This window comes from Colias philodice, chromosome 17, assembly GCF_061535455.1.
Source record: "Colias philodice isolate Cphi_HAF_F1 chromosome 17, ilColPhil1 Martin Lab GWU primary, whole genome shotgun sequence".
NCBI classification, from domain to species: Eukaryota; Metazoa; Arthropoda; class Insecta; order Lepidoptera; family Pieridae; genus Colias; species Colias philodice.
This window is the reverse complement of record NC_143102.1, coordinates 9,152,074-9,177,648: the sequence shown is the minus strand read 5'-3', so window position 1 is coordinate 9,177,648 and position 25,575 is coordinate 9,152,074. Positions and strand designations below refer to the sequence as shown.

General features: G+C 32.4%; 1 protein-coding gene and 1 long non-coding RNA gene across 3 annotated transcripts in view; one reads left to right on the top strand and one right to left on the bottom strand.

The window, feature by feature from the left end:
- LOC149481264 (rho-related GTP-binding protein RhoN-like) overlaps positions 1-25,575 on the bottom strand; it is a 118,545-nt gene that overhangs the window by 78,228 nt on the left and 14,742 nt on the right. The window lies entirely within an intron of this gene.
- On the top strand, positions 7,775-10,218 carry LOC149481265 (uncharacterized). The gene is made up of 3 exons (XR_016316930.1): positions 7,775-7,968; positions 8,386-8,521; positions 9,527-10,218. It is a non-coding gene; the product is annotated as an uncharacterized LOC149481265 (long non-coding RNA).

The following is a 25,575-nucleotide window of genomic DNA, read 5'->3' as shown; positions in this document are numbered from 1 at the left end:
CCGCTAGTAAGATATAATAATATGCATATATGCTTACATCTTCAATCTGTATCAATTCCTGGAAATCATGCTAAATATGCTATAGAGCGTTAAAACTGTCTACAACAAACAACTACCACTCGCGAAGATATTTCTAGGAAACCGCTAAAGAACATTTCAGGAACCTCAAAGGGAAAATCAACATACAAATAAACGATACGAACGAAGCAGCAAATCGATATAACATTCAACTAATAGCAAGAAGCAAGAAATACCCAATAAGTGAATATTCCAGGTAATATAACCAATTATAACTTCGCCATACGAAATTGGATCGTAAATGGTGGGCTGGTTAAACTTGTAAATAGAAAAGTTGTGTGCGCTTTTAGGAGTTTAGCTAATAAGATTATACAACTTGTTCGGAACTCATCAGCAGAAGCTATGAGCTGGTAGAGGAAAGATTGAATATGATGGACTAAATTCGGTACATGTATACGCGTTACTCATAAAAATTACTCTGAGTAAAATAACATCTTTTGTGTGATATTTTCAGGGAACATGGATAGGGGCTAATCGTAGCTTCTCTATAAGAAACTTGTTTAACGCGACTTTTTATTACAGTATACGATTTGCAGAGACATCTTCTTAATAAAATTCCATGCATTGGCAAGGAATCCAACAAGAATAGTTTTGGTGAATCTTTACTAGGTATCTACCTATATAATATTGCGAGTTATCTAAGAAATCCTATTCGATTGTTATAAGCACTCACCCAAAATCAAGATATTTATATGTCTCATTAAAACGAATTATCATAAAATATAGTTCTATTTGATATTCAGAGCTGACAGGGCTCTAAGAATACATTAAAATGAATTATTTATATTCGAGTGAATGTTAGATCGACACTTAGAAATAAGTGGTTATCGCTTTGAAATTATCGAGAAATGGCATAGAATTAGCGAATAAATTCTGTACCATTAAGCTCTTAATATATATTGGAAAATATCTTCCAAGTATTATATCGATGGGTGCAATGACCTAAAGGTAGAGAAAGTTGGCATCGCACTTTCGCGTTTGTATTGTATGGGTTGTTATGTAAGGTTGGATTATGATTGTCGAACAATATCATAAAAGGAGCGAAGGATGGATCTATCATTGATGAAATATTATTTTAGATGGAGATATACAGTATTACTTTAAAGAGCAACTATGGAGTTTTTGTCGATTCTTATCCATAGATACTGCTTTCCGAATAGGTGGTAAATGTTAAAACTGTAATGACAAAAGAATAATTCTAGAAGAAGTCTCATTGAATGAATAAATGTTTGAGTTTATTATTGTTACCTTTTTGTGTAACATGTATGAGATACCTTAATTTTGAAACAAGTGTAATGCAGGGCTTTAAGGTGGATGAATCAGTTAAAAGCATGTATCAATTTGAATATTTCTAAATATATTTGTTAATCTAGTATGTCGAGATGGTTCTTAATCAACTGAAAGATATTGAAGCTCATTGTGAAATAACAGGTCTTTCATAAGTGAACTTAGATATAAAAAAGCTCTCTCCATGCATAAGATAATGTGTTTTGCTGTCGTTACCGCGCAAAAGGTGTCGCATGCATCTTTGTAAAAAGACTCAATATTTTTACACCCATATCTAAACTATTCATACATGAACAAATAAAGGACAAGTGGTGTGGTTTCAACCCGGGTGATTACACAGAAAAAGTTCAACGAGCCGATAAAACAAAAAGATGAAACAAAAATTGTTTATTGAACCGTGGCTGGATATTGACGTAGAATCAATGGAGTTTTGCTTCTTATAATCAAAGCAATGTTGTGGAGATGATAATATGACTATTCGATTGGTTTTAATTGGCATACTAGGCTAGGCTATTCCGTTTTGAGATTCTTTCAGTTATTTAATTTACAGATTCGTTCAGTTATATTTGAGTGTCTGTGAAACAACGCGTATATCTTCTAAAAATTATTGTTTTTTTAATCGGTGGATTTGTGACTTCAAAAGTATGTAGGAGTATGTATGTATGCCCCTTGTCTTCTTCTTTCAAGTTAATAACCCCAAAATTATTTTCGAACGAATGCCAATTCAGCGCGATTTTTCTCAAATTTCAAACTACCTATTCAAATCCTTCAGTAAAACAAAAAAAAACACGAAAACCCACAGTACACAGCTAGTCAAAATTACCTTAATATTTCCCCAACTCACATTGAACTGTAATAAATCAAACACGGATCCCATGATTCCCATCTCAGCGCATCTCGAAGACAAAGTGACGTCGACACGTAAACTCACATTTTTCGGAACTTCACAAAAGCTTTGCGACTGGAAATTTGTCTCGTGAGCCAAATGAGAGCGGCGCTGATTGAAACTCCAGCATTTTGTTTTACGGGGAATTGAATTGTAATGCAGCTTCTAGGTGATTTCTTTGCATCTTGGGGATTTTTAATGTCAGGGTTATAATTAAAATATTCTCGGGCAATCATTGAGACTGTAAGTATTTAAAAAAGTTCATTTTATAAGTCTTATACACAGTAATTTAGTCTATAAATTCTGCCTATTCATTGAGAACTCCAAATAATACTTACATAAAGATTCTATGTAATGTATTACATACAATAAATACCCGACGACACTAATAGGCCAGTAGAAATCGACACTAAAAAACCCTAAATTCGCAAAGCACGATGTAGATTTGAATTTTTGGTATGTTGTTTGGATCAGTTAGGGTGATGTAAATCCCAATTTGCAACTTCGAAAAAGTTGTGCTCGCTGCGCACCACGTGATAAACTGCGAAAATTTTGGACTTTTTTCACTTTTTGCTCTAAAAGTCATAAACTATGCGTTTCCGACAAGTATGATTCAGTACATAAATTAAGGTTATTAAATTTGCAACAATTTAAGCCTAACCGCAGCTCTCTAAACCTTATAACGACTAAAATGTGGCCATTCGAAGATGGTTCATTTTTCCGGAAATATTGAAATTTTTAGTTTTGCTCCCGTTTGAACCAAAATATTGGCAAAAACCGCTCGTTCTATGAGAAAGTCGTATAATAAAGTTGTAGTGCATTTAATTTTCTTTCATTAGAGCATAGAACAAAGTCTGTGAGACAAATAATTCACTCACAATATCTGAAAAACAAAAAGAAGGTAGAAATAGATTTTTAAGGAATTGAAACTGAGGGCATATAAAATCATAAAAAGGATAATACTTTTTCATTTGCAGGATAGGTAATTAACAAAATTACAAAGATAATTAAATTTGCAACAATTTAAGCCTAACCGCAGCTCTCTAAACCTTATAACAACTAAGCTGTGGCCTTTCAAAGATAGTCAGTTTTTCCCGAAATTTTCAAATTTTTAGTTTTGCTCCCGTTTGAACCAAAATATTGGCAAAACCGCTCGTTCTATGAGAAGGTCATAAAATAAAGTTGTAGAAAATTTAATTTTGTTAATTACCTATCCTGCAAATGAAAAAGTATTATCCTTTTTATGATTTTATATGCCCTCAGTTTCAATTCTTTAAAAATCTATTTCTACCTTCTTTTTGTTTTTCAGATATTGTGAGTGAACTATTTGTCTCACAGACTTTGTTCTATGCTCTAATGAAAGAAAATTAAATGCACTACAACTTTATTATACGACTTTCTCATAGAACGAGCGGTTTTTGCCAATATTTTGGTTCAAACGGGAGCAAAACTAAAAATTTGAAATTTTCGGGAAAAACTGACTATCTTTGAAAGGCCACAGCTTAGTTGTTATAAGATTTAGAGAGCTGCGGTTTGGCTTAAATTGTTGCAAATTTAATTAGCTTTGTAATTTTGTTAATTACCTATACTGCAAATGAAAAAGTATTATCCTTTTTATGATTTTATATGCCCTCAGTTTCAATTCTTTAAATATCTATTTCTACCTTCTTTTTGTTTTTCAGATATTGTGAGTGAACTATTTGTCTCACAGACTTTGTTCTATGCTCTAATGAAAGAAAATTAAATGCACTACAACTTTATTATACGACCTTCTCATAGAACGAGCGGTTTTTGCCAATATTTTGCTTCAAACGGGAGCAAAACTAAAAATTTCAATATTTCGGGAAAAATGAACCATCTTCGAATGGCCACAGTTTAGTCGTTATAAGGTTTAGAGAGCTGCGGTTAGGCTTAAATTGTTGCAAATTTAATAACCTTAATTTATGTACTGAATCATACTTGTCGGAAACGCATAGTTTATGACTTTTAGAGCAAAAAGTGAAAAAAGTCCAAAATTTTCGCAGTTTATCACGTGGTGCGCAGCGAGCACAACTTTTTCGAAGTTGCAAATTGGGATTTACATCACCCTAACTGATCCAAACAACATACCAAAAATTCAAATCTACATCGTGCTTTGCGAATTTAATGTTAATTTCCACTGGCCTATAATAAACTATTATTCAAACAAAGATATTGTCCAGTTATTCATAATAATTGCACCCATATTTCTATTGAGATAGCAACGCTGTGACAAATGACGGTATAAACAAAAATTATCGCACAATTACCCGCATTTGATTCATGTTCTGCTTTGTCATTACGTTCACCTGTGATTTAATTGAGTTTTATGTTCAATATATCTCCTTTTTTCGTTCGAAATCAATGCTTATAATTATACTGGTAGCTTATGCAATATATAAAACACTAGCTGTGCCCCGTTGTTTTACCCGCAGTGCTCCGTTCCTTCTTAGCGTGATGATATACATATGTATATCCTTAAGCCTTTCTCGATAAATGGGCTTATCTAACACCGAAAAAAAAATTTCAAATCGGTCCAGTAGTTCCTGAGATTAGCGCGTTCAAACAAATAAACAAATAAACACTTCAGCTTTATAATATTAGCATAGATATATCTTCTTTTTTCGTTCGTAATCTTAGATAATTTGGAAAATCCAAAAGTGCACGCCTCATAATTTTTTTTAATAAATATTTATTAATTATTATTTTTGTTTATTTAATAACAATTAAACCACATCGAATCAGACCCTGAAAAATGAAAGGGTTCTATTCCTGAGCATACTCAAGCGTAAGAGAAAAAAAAAGACTCGATTAGTAAAGTATTTCGGTCGCTATCGTGTTAACAAGAAAAAGGATCCGCACATACAGACACACGGACGTCCAAGACAGAACTTTTTTAAACTGTTTTTTAACTAGTTTAAATAACAAAAATGACATCAAAAATATCATGAACGTTAAAAATAGTGTTTTTTCTTAATATGTGTGTGTATGTATTATCTTACAAGTGCAATGTATGATACATAAAGACATTTTAAGTTTGAAAAATCAGATGTTTTGCGCGAAGTGACAGTAGTACCCACCTCAACGCTTCGCTTATGAGGCGTGCAATATATACCGGTAGCCTATGCAGTAAATAAAAAATTATGTTCTCAACAAGGGAGTGAAAGGTTTTCCGGTTTTGAATTTGCAGTAACGTAGTATGGAATCTTTTATACGTTATGTTTTCTTCTATGAGTTTATTTAACAACAACGCTCGCTGTAAAATGCACCAAACATCAGCTTAATTATAATACAAGGAAAATAAACTAAATTTCAAACCCGCATAATTTCAAACTTCCTTCAAATTTTCACGTATAAAATACTAAATACAAATCCCGTCTGAAATATGGACGTGGAATATTACGCTTTTCAAAATACACCTAGAGGGTAGATGTGAAGGCCATTGTTTTAATTATAATGAAGCTGAATTCTGCGGCCGCTAAAACAATGCAGTGGCATAGATCTTATCTGGGTTATTTTGGCGGGAAAACCGTCTGTCAGATGTGTTGCGTTTTACGAGTGACGGAGGTGTCTGTCACGTGTGACATTTGTCTCATATAACCCGGCTAAATACAGAATGTATGCGGAATAGTCATAATGTATAGCAAAATGATAACGTTTTAAATCACATGTGATCGCATATTTCTTTGTATGGTAAACTATGGTTAGGTGAGACTTGAGCTTTTAAGAGGACAAAGGATAAATAAATTATATAACAGCCACATAATATAGATATAAATGAATTATACATACTCATTTTGTGAATGTTTTTAAGTGCATTTCTATTGTTTGATATAACTATCAAATAAGGCACATTTATGTAAAACAGAAAGAAAAGTAATATTTCTTGACACTACTTGATTGATGGAATAACTAACATTAGTTATGAGTAGACATTTGACACAAAACACGGAATGTGCAATAAACTTCTGGAACAAGTTAGTTTGGAAGTAAATTAACGGCTCGCTTGTCTCACATGTATACCTACGACATAATTTGTGACTTCCAGAAAGTTCGCGGAAGGAGAATAACGTCATGTAGGTACAGACTTTCGAAGACATAATATTTTAGGTGTTAATTATTTGTAGTATATTATTTCAAACTAGCGTTCCGCCCCGGCTTCGCCCGTGGTACATATTTCGCAATAAAAGGTAGCCTATGTTCTTTCTCAGGGTCTAAAGATTGTCTGTTCCAAATTTCATCAAAATCGGTCCCGTAGTTTATGCGTGAAAAGTGAAAACCATACATACATACATACAAACCTTTCCTCTTTATAATATTAGCACAGTATTACCATTATTTCCTACAGTAGTGCGACGAATGTACTTGTGCAGAGAAACGGAGGGGAACTGGCGGGGGTCGGGCGACGCGGGCCGCGTAAAGCAAACACGCTTAGTTTGCTTTACCTAGCGCGAAAGGATGACGCAGTCGTATTTTTTGTGTAATAATTTTATTATACATAGGTACTTACATATTCTATTATGGCGCGCACAAACTGTTCGGTTTACGGATGTAAATCTACATTGAAATCCCAGAAGGAAACAATATTTCAGAAAGATTCTATTAATTGTATCTGTTGAATTAAAATCAAATCTATGTATATGTTGTCCTCATTATTTTCTAATCAGATTGTACATCCCAATGCGAATGCATTACTTAGTTAAATGTTATAATATACAATTAAGAACATCCAAAAATAAAGTGTCCACGTAAATAATATTTAGCAGTGCAATATCTGTAATTATATATTTATGAACAAATAATTACATCAGATTTAATAATCGCAATTATTTTGAATGTACATATGAATAAAGATTTCATCATAATATTAATAATCACAATTGTTTTATTTCCCATTTGTTGCAACCCTAGCGTATTTTCGTGTGGCAGCGTCATTACCTACGCTGGCGGCGGCATCGCGCGACATCAAAGGCGATTCCTTACTGTAGGAAATAATGGTAATACTGTGATATTAGTATAGATTAGTATAGATAAAAAAGTTAGAGACGTATTTACGAATGCTCAAATACACCAAATCTATTTAATCTGTGCTTTAAGGCGAAATGAGACCCAAAACAGACGTTTCGAGCGCACGGAGAATTAATTTTTTTCTTCAAAAACTTTGAATTTGATTTTTTTTATTTATCGATTTATTTAATTGAAGAGTTTGTTTAGTGACGTTTGGGAACCGAAACACGATTGACAAAATTTGCCTCGATAGAAAAACGCTGTGAAGTTGCCCAAAAATTAAACGGAGAATCAATTTCATTTGGACAATAGTAAAGTAATATCAATGAAACTTTATCCACATCCACTTCCATTCAATTCTTGAGGGACGTGCGGGATTAGATTTTTCAATTAATACATCAGTAATTTAAAAAAAATATATTTATAAACTATGAGCAAAAAATTGCGCGCAGGCCGGTCGCTTCCGCCGTTCCGCCTCCTATTAGTCGACGCCAACGCGTCTTAGAGAGCAGTCCTGTACAACTTTTTCACGCGGTGCCGTTGTCTACTCGCATACGTGATTTAGTGTTAGTGTTACTAAAGTTTTTCATAAACATGGTGAATTTTGGTGGCCAAAACATTGATGGTGAGAACATTAGGAAGAAAATGTTGCGAAGGCAGATGAAGAAACTACAGTTATTGAATCTAAATAGGTAAGTTTAATGTTTATAATGCTTATTTATATTTATTATGTCTTTCGGTCGCTACAAGTCTAAAGATTTCAACTTCAAATATTTTGATTACTAGGTATATGTTTACAAGTCTAAATTGAGAAACGCATAAATGAAAATCTGATAGTTATTTTTATTTGTAATAAGTAATATTATTTTAGTCATATTTTGAGATTTCATTACCTATTTATGATTTTTGTATTAGTACATAATTATATGTTTACAAAGTCTGAATTTAGCAACGCACAAATCAAGATTTTATAATTTTATGCACTCTGTCTTTATTTTTATTTATAATTTTATTATTGGTATAAATAGGTAATGTTTTAGTTGTTTTTTGAGATTTCATTTTCCAATAAATATACTACTGATTTGTGTATGTATGTTTATTTCTAATAGCGAAGCGCGACCACGAAAAATCCGATGTGCAGCTTGCAAGCCAGGACGCAATAAAGACAATTTGGTCTTTTAGACCAACCATGATTACCAGAAACTGATGTGGATCTTCAGACAGTTTCACATAGTACTTTTTTGTGTAAGTTTATTCTTATGTCATTTATTTATAAGTTATATGATTGAAGATAGTGGAATATTTCAGACTAGTGTAAGTTATCACTGACGGGTAGGTAATTACCAGTGAGATCAGAAACAATTTTTATTTCAACCCTATTGCGTATAACTTTTTTTTTTTTTTTTTTTTATTGTATTATAACTATTGTCTGAGGTCTTTCACTGCACCGGTAATTGTAATTTTTTTATTTATTAGATATCATGCTATTTTAGGCTTATTGCTGATCTACTAACAATTCTATACACATGTGAGCAATCCCAAGACAAGAATTAGATCTAGACAGGATTAGATAAAGGATATTTATTTATAAATATATCAATTCGAATGAATGTATGTATGAGTAATTTTTTTATTTGTTTTTATGAATACTATTTGCATATTATGCATAAGCATAATCTTATATATAAAAATGAATCGCAAAATGTGTTGGTAAGCGCATAACTCGAGAACGGCTGAACCGATTTCGATAATTCTTTTTTTATTATATTCCTTGAAGTACGAGGATGGTTCTTATGTAGAGAAAACGTAAATACATATGTACCACGGGCGAAGCCGGGGCGGACCGCTAGTTACTTATAAATTTTATATAAAAAATATTTGAAAAATTTGTAGCTATGTAACTATGATGCCGACAAACGACTTTTTTACGAGCTAGGACAATAGAGCGATAAACGAACAGACACAGCTGCGAAATTTTTTACTAATTTTTATAAAAGCACTTGTTATAACAATAATTGCGGTCAACCGTAAAATTTTGCAAACAAAAGAACGATTTTCTCAGAAAGTTTGCTATGTATGACGCCGACAATCGAGTTTATTACGGGCTAGGATAATAAAGCGACAAAGGAACGTACACAGCTGTGCAATTTTTTCTAGTTTTGATGACAGTATCTTTATAATAATCGTGGTATTATAAGAGGTATTATCAATTAATTTTTCTCCTATTATAACTTATTAAGGTTGTTTCAGCACCTCAATGTACAAGGATAGCTCAAAGTAACGGGCAAGAGACATTTATTTACAGAACAAGGAGAAGAAGTCGTATCAAGAAGATAAACATTGGAACAATAAAATGGTAACAAAACCAGCATTCGAAAATATCTGATGTTAAGTATATCAAAATGTCGGATATATTTATTCAAAAATAATCAAAATTGTAAATAATATTTTTTTGTCTATTATTGTTTTTTTTTTCAATAAATATGATACAAAAACAAAAACCCGTTTTTTTAATCTTTTAAAACCGATAATAATGTAAAAAAAAACAAACGTAAATAGCATTATTCTATTATGTATTTTTATTATCATATTGTACGTATGTCCCCCATGTCGAAAAACTATAAAATTTGTTTACAAAGATTTGCAAATAAGCTAGTAACGTAGGTAGCGACAATTCTAACAATAACAAATATGTAATTACATCATAAAATAATTTAGTCACAAGCTCACTTTTTGTAACCAGATTTGTACCAATTAAAAATCGACCTTCGTGCAAAGGAACAAAGGTCGATTTTTCTAGTTCGATGGGCCCGGCAACGAAAAGACGTTGCCGGATCGCTTTACTCAGCTTTAACCGCGCGAATATAAGAATATAAGTAAAGTTCATTGAACCTCCGTTAGTTCCGTATGTTTCCGTCATCTATTCAGTTGTGTGGCGTGGCGAGGGGATTTTGTGAAGCGTCCCGCGCGCTCTTATGCTCCACCCAGGGGGCGTAGCCCAAAAGGTGCACAAGCATGATTGTATGTCGCCTTAACGGCATAAAAATAATTTATATTCTGTTAGTTTACTCAGTAGCAAAAACTAACTTTGCCGTACAAACAACGAAAAAAAAGCACAAACTACAGTCGAGAACTCTATTACATAGCACATACCTATATTATTTCAATTTCCATTTTTTATACGAATGTACGTATCATATAAAAAAACACTCACGCAAAAAAGGGGATATTGCGATTCCATAAACATTCGCATGACACTCAAATGAAAAGGGTACAGTCGCGTAGAACACTCGATTGCAACGTTCACCGTTTCAACATTTTCGTGCGACTGTACGATGCATTAAAGAGATTAAATGGAATACAATGGCTTCACAGTTTAGTAGAAAAGTGTTTTTAAAAGCGATCTAGTTTTTTGCAAAGCTGGAACGAATTTAAAAATCAACGAAGCTGCAGTGATGATTTATAGTACTATAAAGCTGTTACAGAAAATTTAAAAAAATTCAAATATTATTTCTATTTTCTATCATACCGTGTAATAAATTAAAAGCGTTATTTTGATTTTATCTTAGCATCTTCAACGTCAATAGAAACACGACTAATCTGAATTCCTAACCTTAGCCATATCTATGTTATTCCATATCTAGAATTATATACATTTTTGACTATTTAATTAAAATTGTTTACCTGTTATCGCATCAAAATGCACACCATTTTACTGCAGTATATCGCTTCTTCCAATAAAGTTTTTATTAACTTCCGAACTTTCTTACACGACTGTACCGGTACATTAACTCGATTACTGCATGTAACTGTACACAAGAAACTTTCTGCTTGTGGTAAACTATTATTGTCTTAACTGGAGTAACAATGTAGTAATGAGTCATAGTTTATTCATAATAAATTCTATATAATATATATTTATAATGTGGGTATTTGTATATTTGTTTTGTGAATTTTGTGAGTACTTTGTTAGTCGACATCGTGTTGACGCACGTGAGGAAAACACGTGATTACCTATGCTATGGTAGCTCAAACCACACTCAAACTCAACAACTATTGTTTTATTAAAAACAAAAATGGTTATTTTGAGTCCCTTTGCAGTTTTCCTCGAAAGTATATATTCCTATTTTAAAGTTTAAACTTGAACGATTTTCGCACTAAAGTGAATGTTGATAAATACACGATTTAAAATAATTAATTTTAACGTATTAATTTAAAGATAACTTTAATCCAAAAATAAACATTACGAACACATACTTTAGTGACTCATCTTGAATGCATAAAATAATATGTTCTTTCCTTAAATAAAATCGAATTGCAAGGAAATCATTATAACAACCACCTACACAAATAAGCGATTTTTCGAGAACGTTTCCTACCGCATAATATTTGTATCTTATTTCAAAGAATATCGAAAAACAACTAAATCCACTTAAGTATGCAAATAGCACATAGCATAAAGCAATCAATTTTAAACCCTGCACCACAAAGATAAAGTATATTTTCATGTGCTATTACATTTCCTGGATATAAATGTATTGTATTTATTTACATAGTCTTTTCGAATTTGCTCTTATCGAGCAATATAGATTATTCAGGAATAGAATTGACTTGGGTATTTCATGGAATTTTCGAGATTTTATGAAAGAATAAATTTGAATTCAGAGCGTCTTATCGCATTGTTTGAATTTCCAATTTGTTTTACAGTCCGATAAATACATCACTCAGATTATCGACTAAAATGATCAAGAATGGACGTAAAAAGCCTTTTTTCATTTCGCATTTCATATCTTTCTAAATGCTATGTTATTATCATAGATTAAGGAGCAGAGGACTAGTTGAATTTAGGCTTCACTTTTTTACCAATCCGTTTGGGAGTGCCCTTTCGTCTACTTTTGAAGTGAAACTTCTTTAAGACGATACACAAAAAAAAATCCACTGCTTGGCGGGCGGAGTCTAATAGTTCGCTATCGCGAACGCGGGTGTGCGCGAAGTCATTCTTGCAAACTCGCCGCGCTGCCGCTGGCCGACTCGGGACAAACATGTATGGAGTCGTCATACAGTTATAATATTGTTATACATTTATTTAATTGTTGATTTATTGGTTTTATTTTCTTGCTTATAAACAAATAATCTTCTTTTTAACAACTACTTAGACATTATTAATAATTATTATTATTTCGTAATGTTTACTTTATTACAAAATAATACAGGTTATAAATAATCTTTAAAAAAAATATTGTTACTCTGAAATAATGAAATGGTACTCAATAACGCGGACTACTGAATTGATTTAGATAGAATTTGATGCTGACGTAGATATTACATCATGCCCAGAAATGAAAGGTACTATTTCTGAAAGAAGTTATAAACCCTAATTCTTCTCAGTCAAAGTCAAGAGTGGAAGATATCACTAATACAGTAAAACTGCGAAACTTTGGATGTTAATTTGTATATTTTTTTGTTAGTTGTCACGTCAAGACTACATTACCAATTTTGATAAAATATAGCTAATTGCCTGGATTTACACATAGGATACTTTTTATCCGAACTGAACACTTCTGTGGGATAAAACAGGATTCACGATATAACCTAATTCCACGCGGGCAAAGCCGCGGTCGGAATGATATTTTTTTAAATAAAAAAATTGTTTAAAAAAAAACACAAAATATATTGACGCATGTATTTATTTTTTGCACTCTATTATAATTGTAATTATTCATTACAAATAATCAAAATAAAATAGCCAGAACAAAGTTAGGCCCTGGTAGGGTAGGTAGGCAGGTACAGCAATGTGAGACGAACACTGGCTTATTTATACCAATAATAATGTATTATAAACATTAAGTTTACAACAAAAATACATAATATTAGCTAATGTGAAAACGAATCAACCAATCATCCCACAACAATGAAATGTGCACACAAATATTCATCCAAATCGGTTCATGTGATTAGGAGGAGTGACTGCAGCGCCATCTTCCGGGCCCAATTGTGTTTCCAGATCACCCAGGAACTCAATTTAATATACTTACACAAAATTTTTCGAAATGAAAACTCACATTACTATGTAAATATGAATATAAACCTGTTTTAGTACTAAGCAATTTCCCGCACAGGTGTAGTAAGTATAAATGAAATAAATATCAACATCAAATTCTTTATACAACATACTTATCTACCACCTACTAAGAAATGTAATTCTTGAAATTTTTTTCGTATTTTTTTTAAATATAATACTACTCCAATGAGCTCCTGTTCCATATTACATCCACAATACTTCCACTAAGTTCACCATGATTTTTTATTTCTTTGCACTTTGTTGCTTTTTGCTAAAAATGGAATCATGCGATAAAAAAAATTAGAGCGTTGATAACATACATTTTTGACTGAATAAAGGTACTTACGAAGCAGTGGGTTCACATTGTGAACAATCAGTGGGTTTATATTTTTCCTTCTGGATTCCGGATTTCTGAAAAGATTATCTATGCTATAAATGAAAAAATCTTACACATTCGTTATGTACTTAAAACAGGGGTACATATCAAACATCGTCTATAATACAATTATCATCAAATTTAAAATAAAACCAACTTACTTCATTAATTTGTTCCAATTGTAAGCATTCTTTTTCCTCCAACCTTTATGTTTCTTCTTCTTATTTTCTTTATTGTCCCCATTTATCTCATTTTGTCTTATCATGTTGTCACCCTTTGTTACGATTGCGCGAGCGACACAAGGTCCCCGTGTGACGGCCGTAGCGGGAATGACTCGTGCAGCGATCGGGGTGGGAAGGTACAGGGCGGCTCTCGCTATATTGGCTGGTCGCGCGCTAATTTCAAGTATTTCTTGTTTATTTCAAAACCATCGCATATTTCAAAATTCTAAATCGGTAGACGTATAGGTTGTATATTTTATAGTTAATATCCAAAAAGTCGTAACTTTACGTTTGTTATTTTGAAGATGCCAGAGATTAAAAAAAAATAACAATGACAACTTTGTATTTTTTTTCTATCGAGAAAATATCATGGAATCATGTTTCTAAAACGGTAGAAGTATTGTGTTACTATTGAACTTTCTTGTCAAGAATTTTCATCACGACAACTTTAATAATATAAAAATTACGAAGGTTTAAAAAGGGCCGTAAATGTTAGAAAAATTAATTCATCACCTTAAGCGCGTTGAGAGTAAAATTTTAAGGTAGCATCATGGCAATACCTTCACGTCATGGAGCAAGACGATTTTGGTATATTTGAATCTTGCCAAAGAGGTTTCACTTCTGATACGTGTGGTCGACACAAACGCTTTTTGAAGAATCAGTCTGTTTGAAGTGTTCTATCTATACAGAGTTATTTCCAACAAAAAGTGGATTACAAGAACAGCTGTGTACCAAGTAAGGCTCTAAGTACGGCCATTTGCTGTAATTATTTGTTGATATCAATGACCCTTAACGGCTATGGGCTGGTCTCGAACAGGGTAGTGTGCGTGTTTATTGCAAACAACTATTTATATGAAGAAACTTTTATATTTAATGATAAATTAGTTCAATAATAGTAGGTATATAATGAACACTGGATAGCCTTCAAAAACCGGAGATATTCATAAATGTGATTCTTGATAACTTACTCAAGGACTTTTAATGGTACATTAAGATATTAAATATCTAGTATTTTTATAAATATTTATTGAATAGCTAAGCTAAACCAATAAGCTCGAAAATATATCTCAATCGAGAAGTATAATATAAACAAAATGTATAAACAAAACATATGTAAAGAAACACAAAGAAGCGTTTTATATTACATACATTCAACGCTGTCGCTCAAACATTTACAAATAAACAAGCGCCCTTTCATGAAAGGCCAACCGTAGAAAAAGCTCCCCTTTCCTTTAATTACGTAACGAATGTTAGCATTCCATAGATATTGGAAATGTAAGGGCATTTTAAAATACCTTTTTTCCCTTTTTTATTGTTCAATAAACAATCTACATAATGCAATACCTAGGTATACTTTGTTAATGACCAAAAGGGTGCAATCCATACTAATATTCCAAATGCAAAGGTATGCCTGTTTGTCACTTCTAAATACATTGTAAGGATAATAGTGAATACAAATAAAGACCTACTATAAATACACCAAATATTTGCATTTAAGGATATGAATTAAGTTATTCATATAATGAGTTTAATTTCCTCAAATGGTTACAAGATAAACTGCTAATTCGTTTCGTTAAATATAGATTCTTACTCATTAATGCATTACATTCTCGATCAATAATAGCAATTGTAGTAACGTATAATATATTTCACTTTGAATTCAAACGTACCTAATTGTTTTCCTAAATTGTAAACACTTATTAGATGAGGTGCAATGGAGGAGTCCTAGATAAAATTCCTTGAACAAAGTAGTAAGAACTCAAGTACCAAAGAATCAATATCAATTATTACTTCTTATTCATAGTTACCTTTTTTCACTAGAAGGCAGAGGAATTTTCCATTCCATTTTATTTCAAGATTAAAATTATAAAATATCATACATTAATTAGGACGTGTGAGACCGCACCATAACAAACATATGACGTAGCGTCAAGCGTGTACACAAAGAGGGTATTTTTTACATAATATGGCAATATTTAAAACAGCTGTTGGTTCATGCTAATTTCGTAACGAATAAATATTAATTTTATATCAACAGAGGTCATCTGCTTCCTGTTTAATATCTGCTATAAATTCAAAAATAAAAGGGTTAACTGAAAACTGGGGTGTTATAATATAATATTACATTGTATGGTGTACAAATCTTAATACATATTAAATCTCGTGTCACAATGTTTGTCCTCAATGGACTCCTAAACCACTTAACCGATTATAATAAAATTCGCACACCATGTGCAGTTCGATCCAACTTGAGAGATAGGATAGGTCCGGAAAATCCCGGAAAATTCCGGAAATCCCACGGGAAAGGGAACTATGCGGGGTTTTCTCTGAAAACGCGGGCGAAGCCGCGGGCGGAAAGCTAGTAAAAATATAGGTATCGCATCTTCGTAATAATCTTTGCATTATTGTAGGTGTATAGAAAATATAATATGATTTTAAGAAATCTAATATTATAAGGTTTAAAATATTAATTTCGATCTGGTTCTGATCGTCCAGATAAATCATGTTTTAAGTCCGTTGAGTGAATAATTTCTACATTCCGAATAAAGTTAACCCGTTGATTCAATTTAAAGATTTTATAGGCGTCACTTCCTTTTCTTTTAGTATTAAATAACTCCATTATTATTCCAGTCGTAGAATAACGATCTTCGATCTTTAGTTCGCCCGCACACGAGATTCTTAGAATAACTACACGGGCTATTAAACCGACTTTATTTTAATTCAAGTACTTTTAAAGGTAGGTATATCATGACTGGTTTTCATTAGGACAAGACCGCGATTCATGGAAGCGACTTGGAGAGGCCTTTGCTCAGCATTAGGACACGACAGGCTGATACAATACAATACAAAAAATATCAAATACATATAGCTACAATTGTAGCTAAAAAATACATAAACTATCAACTAACGTATCCGCTTTAGGTACCTATAAAATGGTTCTGTGCTTATCTGTGATTTCAATTGCACTCAGTTACGACGTCACAATCAGTTACCATGATGTCTTAAAGCAGTATTACTTCCAGTTTAGGAAAGTGATGGCGCTAGACAACCTATATATAGCGCTGTCATTTTTCCACAATGGAAATAATACTGCTTTAATACATTATGGTACGGGATTGAAATGGCTTAGCGATTTTGGTACATTAAACACTGTAAATAAAGTATTAATTTTAGTTCAATCATACGTCCTAAAATCGAGTAAAATCTTGGTACTAATATAATAAAATGAAAATAAGAAACTTACAAATATATCTTACAGTGTTTCTGAATCGTCGGTCACGGCAATCCGGTTTCGATCTCTTTGGATAAGACATGCAAAACCGTTCTTAGGATATATGGATTTGTCTATATTCGCATACTAATGCCTAGATTTCTAGACAATATCCGTCTAGGAATTGTGTCGGGGAGTTAAAGAAATCTGTTCGGTCTAGACGTTAGATAGGGCGATTTGAAGTTATTGTGCAGCTTAAACAGGTTGTCTAACCACTTTGCTGATTAGTAGCATTCCATACATTTCATTATGACGTCACTATTCTAAGAACTAGTTTTAAAATGTTTTAATAATCGTATATTACAGAAAATATCTATAAATTGAAAAAGTATGTCAGCGGACATAATTATTAGAAACGGGGGCACGAGCGAAGTCACGGTATAATTATGTGTATGCTTGTTAGATTCACTTCCGTAATGATAGATGTTACAGTTAAAGATTAAAGTAATAATTACTAAAACAAATGTTATTACTTATTATTTTGTTTAACTACATGTAACAATATTTTTAAAATATTTAATATTGATTTAAATTTTTTTTTTTTCGAAACTTTACCAACATTTTCAATTCATTAGTAGGTACCACAGACATAGATAGACTACGCAAGTACCGCGATCTGTATGAAAACCAAGCGTGTCATATTTTTTGTACTGACCTTGACGCGTTATGACGTCACGAGCGCTTTTTAGTGATGGTAATTTCATTTTACGCTAAATCGATTAGGACGCCACTCGCGCGGCGATTCTAGTATCGTCCTATCCCATCGAAGTAAATCGAAAGAAATCAGATCAAACTAGATCTATGTCTAAGAGGTAATTAAATAAATGAATCGTAATCGATTACTAAATCGATTCAAGACAGAAAAATGATAATTACCATAGACAGAGGAATGAGGAATATAAACCTTTTAATATTCTAACAAGTAAACTAATGTGTTTTAGCTTTTTCTTACATATGCCCATTGAGTTACCGTGTACTACGTACTAGAGAGGCCATCGAAAGAAAGTAATGAAACTGTCAATCAATCAATCTTTATGTCCCGTTGCATCAATCCATTTTTCTTTTATGTTCGGGTTACTTGGAAAACTGAAAAAACAAACATAGTCTAAGCAATAAGGAGTTTTGACAAAAAAAATCTATGCCTTTTTTTCTGAAAAATTGCTCCTTCAAATTATCATTTTTCTGTTCGATTATAAAATCGATTAGAATCGAGAACTGTTGCATCAAATGAACATCACTAACCACAAAATTGGACAGAAAAATGAGAACAGAAAAATGAGAAGACGCTATTCATTGCTTGTTATCATACGACTCGATCTTTACCGTGCCAAGTAAAAGCCGCAATGTATTCCGAATCATTTCGTATGATTTGGTATCCGTGTTTGTCACGATCGTTTTCCACAGATATTCTTTATTTGATTTTAAAATAAATAGTGCATATTCTGATTAGAAAATTACTTACCGGTGGAAGGAAACATCTCTGCTAACTCGGCCACTCACAGCTGTGATAGTTTCTACAGTTTATAACGGCGTAATTCGGCATTTTACTTTATTCAGCTTCACGTCTTTCCTTGGCGAACTGCAAGCGCGGACTGAGTGTAGGCCAGCGTCAAGTAAGTTTCATAATCTTAGTTTGGACACGGGAAGTACATACACTCGCTTAGTCTATCTTGATACATGTCTGTGGTAGGTACAATGTTTAATGATGATACGTTTATTGAAACCTTTCAATCCATACTAATATTATAAATGCGAAAGTAACTCTGTCTGTCTGTCTGTTACTCAATCACGCCTTAACTACTGAACCAATTTGCATGAAATTTGGTATAGAGATATTTTGATACCCGAGAAAGGACATAGGATAGGTTTTATCCTGAAAATCCTACGGGAACGGGTTTTTCTTTGAAAGCGCGGGCGAAGCCGCGGGCGGAAAGCTAGTAATATATAAATTTGTAAAATCTATAGAGTAGAAATTGTGCGTAAAAATTAACACCAAAACACAATATATTCTTATCAAGTTCATCATTTATCTTCGTACAATACAACCGAAAACAGAAAAAACCTTGGAGCCGTATTTTGTCACGATAAACTACATTACGTAATCGAGAAAGTGAGTAAATGTTAATTTAATTACTTAATGCGCCGATTACATCACTCGCTGTGAAAAACTGTGATATGTTCTGAATAACTGAATATATTACAACTGCTCCATAGTTTTAGTGTGATTTGTTTTGTTTTTATTTATATGTAGGTTACTCATCTGCGTTCCATTGCACGTAACGCAAGGAAACAAACATTCCACAAATCTGCATTGTCATACCAAAACGATACAATTATTATGTATTGTCACATATACATACAATTAATATGATACCTATACATCGAAGGAAGTTTTAACATAAATTTCGTTATTTAACAAGTTGTCATATAAAAATTAAATAATCTCTCTAGAAGCTAAAATTCAACGCCATTAATTTATTATATTTACAGTATGAATTATTGGTTGTTATTGGTTGTTATTGTTTTTCCCCATACACCCACAAAAAACGTCGTTAAACTATAAAAACCCGTACAACGTACATCTGTTACACCGAAGTGCAACGTAGGCGAGAATTAAATCATTTGTCAGCCTTCGACTTCCACACACTGCCCACACATACCCACGTACCTTTAAGCAGTACTTTATAACCTTTTAACTCTTTATTGAAGGTGTTATAAATCTCTAAAAGGTATATTTTTAGATAAAGACTCACTGACGTATGGCTATTATAGGAAAAGAGGAAAAAGACCTTATTTTAAGAGCGTATTTTTAGAAAGGGAATTGATTTGTTTAAGATGTTATAAATGCCTTTATTCGCTTTCAATTCGGTTTCACTCCAAGGCTAATTGGATTGATGTTAAGGAAAAACACGCAACCCCATTTATAAACACGTTTTTGTGAGATATTAAACATTTTCCTGTCCATCACATCTCCATCAATATGATTATTAGACAGTATATAGCTTCCAAACAATAAATGATAGTATTCTATAAGCCACAAGCTTTTTAACACGCCTTTATTAACTTCACCTGTATTTTGTGTAAACGATTCGATTTTGACCCACTTTAAACGGACAGATTTAAAACAAAAATTTCCTACTTATCAAGGATTTGAGACAATTCAATAATTTCATAAGTATAAGCGTGTTTTTTTAAAACTATATTAGTTATTAAGGTTTCAAACCGCTGTCTTTGAGGATTCATTGCAAACGCATACACCTCGTCGCCCCTCTGTCTCGGGTACCTATTCCACCAACGCGAACGCGTAACTTATGTGAAACTGGTATTATGTTATAATTATATGACATGTTATTTCAATTTATAGCTCGTCATTAAGTTTGAGCTTTACGGATAGGTAAAATTAATATGCGAATTTTTGATGCATTCATTTTTCTTAGAACAAATACGTTACGAAAATATCTCAACTATGAATCAAGGATGATCAGTTGTTTTAAGAAACGGTGATCACAATTCACAATGATATGTTAATACTTAATATTGTGGTGAGAATGTATTTGATGAATTAAGTATATTGTATATTTACTTAGTATGAATCTGTAATGCCAACATAATATTACATACAAAATTAAATTCAAAAGTATTCAACTATAATTTAGATGAGTTATATTCTACCAGAAAAATTACAGTATTTCCAACAGTATTTATTCTGAATGTTATATAGTATTTACCACACGAAGGCATAATACTATTGTAAATATATGCCATTAACTTCAAAAACAAGGCCACAAAGTCGCTGTGCAATCTCGTTGAAAAATACTATGGAAAATATATAAAACTGAATTTTCCTCTGTTGTTTAGACTGAAACTAATTTTGTAGACACAGTTCAACGTACGTCGCTATAAATAACTTTATATTATGATCAGAGATGTAACGGAGCTTCGATTCCGGTTCCGTTAAGTCGGAACTTCCGATTATTATTACACTTTCGGTTCCGACTTCGGTTCCGATACTTTTGTATCGGATGTTAATCGGAGGTCGAACGAAACGGCCTGTGCCGTTATTGTGGTGGAAAGTAAATGGAAATACAAAATTCCAGCCCCTACAATCAATTGCCCGGCAATATTTGACATGTCAACCGGGCTCGGTAGCTATCGAACAACTTTTTAGTGGTGCTGGCCTAATTTACGACTCTTTAAGAAATAGATTGGTTGGGGACAAAGCATCAAAGCTTTTGTTTATCAAAGCACATTACTTTTGGAGTCCATTTTGATTTAATTTGCTTTAGCTATTGTTCATTTATTGTAATGTCACCAAATGTAACACGCTACTTTGGGTTTTAATTTTAATTAAACTTTAAATTCATTAATTTTATCTTTTGTTCATTTGGAATTATGCCAATTTTTTTTCACAGTTGTTTTTTATTTTATAATAAAAAATAAAAATGAAAAGAATTGACTATAAATCATGTTTTATTTGTCCTTAAACAAACTGACCCTGCCTCCGATTTCGATTCCGATTCCGATAAACCAAATTTGAAAACTCCGATTCCGATTTCGGTTCCGATAAAACTACCTCCGTTACATCCCTGATTATGATATACTGCGTTTACGAAGCTCTCATACGATTACTTTATTTATATATGAAAACTTCTAGATGATTTTACACGAGTTTACGTTTAGAAATTAAACAATTCTTCAGTAATACAAGTGATAACTGCGTTAAGGTGATTGCAACGATCTGTTCCCAGCCAATATCCCGCTAGATGGCGCTGAATTCTACATTTCTAGTTTATTTGAGTTTTTGCGTAATTGGAATAGTCATCAAACCTAGGAATAGTCATGGCGGTTACTGAATATTATATTTTATTGAAATATGTTATATCATTGCCTTAAAATCCACCCAATTCGGTAAAATTATGCGTTTTAACATCTGTCATTGCATACAGGGTCGTTTACACACACAGACGTATACAAAAATGATAAAGATTTAACTCTAGATGGCGTGAATGTAAAGCGCGTCACACACGGTGAAGATACTACCTATAATATTTTATCTAATCTAGTAATATTTTATATTACAGTATCTTAAGGTATCCGGTATCAGCGTTCTGACCATCATTTTTCTTTTTTCGCTGTAGAACCGCCATCCTGTTACAAATGACCCACAAAGGAGAATGACCACGGGTGGTATCGGTAAAATTTTAGTTGTGCCACGTATTCGTTATATTGTTAATTCCTATTTGTATTTATAATGATCATATGTATCAATATTAAGTCTTAATTAAACCGGATAAATTGAAATAATAGTAAAAGTAAAAGTTTTTCTTTTGAAACATGTATGAACTTTCGCATTAGTAGGAAGTAGGATTGTTATAAAAATAAAAGTTATATTTGTTGGCGTAAACTATTTTATTGTAATTTTGGGAAATAAATAATGTCAAAATTGATTACCTACAATAAAACGCAGTTTTATTTTATTACCTACATTACACTATTGTTTTTTTTTAATCAAAACATGTATTTGAAGTAGCAAATATGATATTATGCTGATCCAAGCATTTTCACTCAAAACTAATATCAGTAATGATTTGTAAAAGTAAATTATTTCAAAATACATTTCATAACCAACAAGTAAGAATAATTATTCATACAACAACAAATCAAAAACACTATTTACTATGGAAAAAAAACCAGGAAGGTGAAAAACATATTTACGATTTCGATGCACTCGACTTTTAGTAAAATAATAGGTAAAAATATTATTATGGTTTTGATCACAGACATATCTGTGGTTTTGATTTTAGCTACTAGTATCAGAAAGCTGCGTGTTCAATGCACGTCGGGGTCCCACAACTGTGGAGGAAGGAAGGTAGAATACCTCCATCGAATACGTGAAGTTTCTCGACATACTCGATTTGCCGGCCGGCCTCAATGAAGATTGTCCGAAAGTTGTATATGTGCTCTGTAACGAAAAAATTTCGCTAGCGCGATTCAGAGTGAGGTGTCGTACAATATACCTAATGAAGTTTTTCATCTTTTTATTTTACTGCAAATACAAAATAAAAATTAAACAATGGTAATGTAAATTCTAAACAAACTACTACCAAAATACAATTAGAACAAAAATCATTTGACTTGTTTATTTCACCCAGAGGCCAGAGGCGGCTCGTGACAAAATTGTATACCTAGGTGTTCACTTGAAATAAAACAACGAAAATACAATAGCGTTCGGGATGATTTATTACAAAAAAATGAGCACCACATTTTATAAATGTCTATAACACTAAAAATTACAAAGTACAGGCTATTTCAAAACGAATTCAATGACTAGGTATCAATAATTAGTAAATCACCGAATTTGCATTCGCGAGCGTAGGTATCCATAGTGTTTGTCACTGACGGTCACTGACCTCTATAACTTATAGTTATAGAGGTCAGTGGTGTTTGTTGTGTAAACATGTATGTATTTGAGTAGTTAGTAGCATATTATATTCTGAATTTCTGATCCATGCCTATTCACTCAAAACTAATAACACTAATGATTTGTAACAGTAAATTATTTCAATAGGTAGGTATTTGAACATTTCCCAACAAGACGTAAGAATAATTATTCGTAGGTATACAAGATACAATAACAAATCTAATACACTATTTATTATTTTATTATTTACTAGCGGTCCGCCCCGGCTTCGCCCGTGGTACATGTTTACGTTTTCTCTCCATAAGAAGTAATATCTAGAGAGCTAGCGCAAAGCTACCTGTATGTATTTGACCAGACCTGGATTTTTGTGTGTTGATTCCCCTATACCTACTATACATGAGATGAGGAGTCACTAAGCCCAGAGTGGTGGACGGGGCGCGCGCTTAGGTAAGACAGGTGGAAATTTTTGGCGAACTTTGAAACCATTTGACCACGTCTGCCATTTTGATATTTGAAAATAGATTATTATTACTATCGGAAAATAACAATGGCAGACCATTATCACGCGGATAACATTCTGGCAGACACTTATGAAAGTGCTGAAAAAAATACAATTTTGAAAGTATTTGACCAGATCTGCCATTATATATACATATATTTTATTTATTAGGGTCTTAAAAACTTATTTTCGAAACGGCAGACATTTTCATTGCGTACAGACTTCAGCAGACAACAAAACTTTACAGACTTCAGCAGTCAACAAGACTTAGCTTCTACATGGTCAGATGTATATATGTATTACGTTCCCTGACCTTACATCAATGATTTACTTTATTAATGTTTTTATGGTCATTTACATTTAATTTTGAAAACTATGGAATAAAATTTATAAATTTGATGATACAAAACTAAATATACATTTGTAAAGAATCTCAAATATAAAGTTGTGTTGCAAATAACAAATCATCATTTAAATATTTAGTTTATTTCTTTATTTAAGAAACAATTAACAATTACAAAACAACATAAAAAAACACGCATGCATTTATTGAAATGTTCATTCATCATCACTATCGTATGGCGTTGTGTGACTCGTCTTCATAATCCATTGAATCGGATTCTGTAAAAGTAAAACGTAAATTATATAATAAAAGAAATGAGTCATTATAAACTTACCTAGTAAGGCAATGCCTTTGATGTCGCACGATGCCGCCGCGCCGCCAGTGTAGGTACTTCTGCTGCTACATGAAGATATGCTAGGGTTGCAACAAATGGGAAATAAAACAATTGTAATTATTACTATTATGATGTAATCATTTATTCATATTATGTACATTCAAAACAATTGCTATTATTAAATCTGATGTAATTATTTTTTCATAAATATATAATTATTATTAATTATATAATATATTGCACTGTGAAATATTTACGTATCACTTTATTTTTGATGTTCTTAATTGTCTTTTATAAAATTTAAGTGACGCATTCGCATTGGGATCAACAATCCGATAAGAAAAGAATGGAGACAACATATACATAGCTTTGATTTCAATTCTACAGATACAAAATATACAATCTATCTAAAATGATACAACGGATGTTTCCTGCGTTTTCTCGTCAAAATACCGAAACAACGTAATTATTGTATAGTAGTTGGGCGTGAAAGTAAAAAAACAAATGAAAAGTGTTTTCCATATGATTATTTATTAAATTTACGCGATTAAGAATAATTTCAACGATACAATTTAGTAACCGAGAATTCAGAGGATTAAAGAAAATACCTGCCTGATCATTTTATCAAACTCTAAAAGAATTATGGTTATTTCGCATCACTCGGTTTATTAGTTTGGTAATAATTATTAAAGGTAGTTACAACCCTAGCCATTGAGTCGAACGGTAGGCAACACAATATCGACTTTGTGCGGGTACATATGGTACATTTCTTC